The 2333-nt window shown below is 55.9% G+C and overlaps 1 protein-coding gene across 1 annotated transcript in view; it reads right to left on the bottom strand.

The window, feature by feature from the left end:
• The window catches only part of ARSG (arylsulfatase G), an 89656-nt gene that overhangs the window by 65091 nt on the left and 22232 nt on the right, over positions 1-2333 (bottom strand). The gene's annotated exons all lie outside the window — the stretch shown is intronic.

Below are 2333 nucleotides of genomic sequence, written 5' to 3' on the forward strand. Positions count from 1 at the left end.
TGATTACCATGGCAATGCAATGCTCTCCCTCTCTTTGCTTTCCCTAGAGGAGTGAAAAAAGCAGGGGTTTTCAAGCTTGATCTCACCAGGATTGAGGGAACAAGGTGAAGGCAACCTCTAACTAGGCATGGGCAAAAGTCATTGGTTTGTGGTTGGCAAGGCTGGAGAGAGGTGGGTTTCCAGCCAACTCTCTTGTGGCAAATATCATCTTCGGATGAGCTCTACTTGCAAAGTGGCCCAGTGTGTGTCTATAAGTGTCGTGAAACCCTGGACGACTCCTGCCAGTGCTCTGTGCCTCCCTCAAATGTTTTCGCCTATAAAATGAGGATGAGTGTCAGCTGCCTAAGTCTGATGATGGGTTAAAATCGGGTCTCAGGGAAGGCACTTAATAAAGTGTTGAAAACAAAGCGAACATGCAAAAATTTATTGAAATTAATATTAAGAAAAATAAGAGTGTTAACACATCGTCAGTGCTAGTCCCCACACAGCCAGTTGTTTCATTTGGTCAGATACTCGGATGTGACTTTCCCAATCATCCATTCACACCTAGGGCTTTCGGCCATTATTTCTCTAATTTTTCAGATCCAGAAACTGAAGTATCAAGACCTCTTGGGACTCGCTTAGAGTCACTCGGTTGAAAATGCCAGGCTGTGCCCCTAGGTTCTTAAGCAAAACTGAATAGAGGGGATGCTGTGCCATGCTAAATATGACATTTCCATACTGAGTGCACTGACAGGTCCCAGTGATCTATGAGGTCCTAAATATCAAAGATTACATTTACAGTCTGTCCCATCTGAGCACTAACTGTTTTCATTTTAGTGATTACAATCAGTTTCATTACCTGTGGATTCTTTGGAAAATGACTCAGTAAAGGATGGCTTGCCAGGGGGTGTGTAGGAGTCAGCAATTGGACTTCGTGAGCCATAAATAATAAGAACGAAGAGGTACTGAGGGTTTGCCATATGCCGGCCGCTTGAATCTGAACTTTCCTGACATCGTAAATCAAACCTTTCAATTCTGGGAGTACCACCATTGTCCCCCATTTCACGGATTTGGAAGTCGACGCTCAGAGTTACTCCCACAAGGATGCAAACTAATCAGTGGCCCCTGACTGTACAGTTACCGACCCTAACAGAGCACTTTACACCGGCACGCCTGCCCCCAGCTAACCCACGCCTGAGCTTGGTAACAGCACAGAACGGCATTTGACCCAGTAGCCACTATCCCAAAATCGTGAGGGAAATCAGGCGGCAAGCAAAGAGGGATTTCGTAATCAAAATTCAGACCGCCCACTCCTCCTGGTGGCGACCCTCCGTGCACACACTCCCAGACTAGGCTCTCAGGAGTCCGGCGTCAGAACCACAGTCTGCGAACCTCAACGAAGGGAGAAGGGAGCGGCCGGTGCCAAAGTCGGCAGGCGAATGCGGGGAATAGGGCCTTTGCCTCCGACCAGGTCCCCCAGGGCCCTGGGGCGCAGACCAGGAAGCCCAGCCTGCGCCCCGTGGGCTCCGATAAGCCTGGGATCCGACACACTGCTTTGTCCCCAGGACGGTTTCTGACTGAGGTTTCCCATGCATCCTCTGCCTAGTGCACAGTGACCTTGGGGCCGGGGTCTTTGGGATGGGGGGCACGTACTCCCTAAACGTTCGGGTCCCTCTGCTACCGGGGGCTCCCCGCAGGGTAGGCAGCCAAGCACCTGTGTGGACTTCGCCGCCCGCCCAGGAGCACGGTGCGCGCGCGCCCCCGGCCGGGGATGCTGACTCAGCCCGGCTGCTCACATCCCTTTCCCTCCACACGGATGCTGCTGATGCAGAAAAGGGCAGAAAGCAGGACACCCGTAGACGCCGGGCCGCCTGCTCCCCGGGGCCACTGCGGCACTCACACAGCCCCGCCCGGAAGAAGAACTGTGGGGGTGTGCGAGTTGACGAAATTAGGGGAAGTGGGTGCGGGAGGAGGAACTCGGGGACCGCGGCGCCCCGCGAGAGGCTCGCATCCGAACTGGAAGGAACCTGTTCTGCCCGAGGAGCCGCTCGCTGCAGCCGCGAGCGCCGCGTAGGACCATTCCCGGCGCCCCTCACCCAGCGACACTCAAATCCACCAGGCGCGGGAGGCAATGGGCGTGCAAGGGAGCTCCTAGAAGGCAGGTGTCCGGGGACACCGCGCGCACCCCACCTGGAGTGCTGGCAGAAAGGGTGCAGACGCCCTCGAACACGCCCGTGCTCCCCACTTTCTGTGCAGCAAAGCGCCGGGGTCCGGCCGGGCCGGGCGCGCAGAGCCGCGCGGGTGGGGGTGACCCCGGCGGCGCGCCCAGGACCCCGGAGGCGCTGGCGGGA

Source organism: Pteropus alecto, unplaced genomic scaffold, assembly GCF_000325575.1.
Source record: "Pteropus alecto unplaced genomic scaffold, ASM32557v1 scaffold134, whole genome shotgun sequence".
Classification (NCBI taxonomy): domain Eukaryota; kingdom Metazoa; phylum Chordata; class Mammalia; order Chiroptera; family Pteropodidae; genus Pteropus; species Pteropus alecto.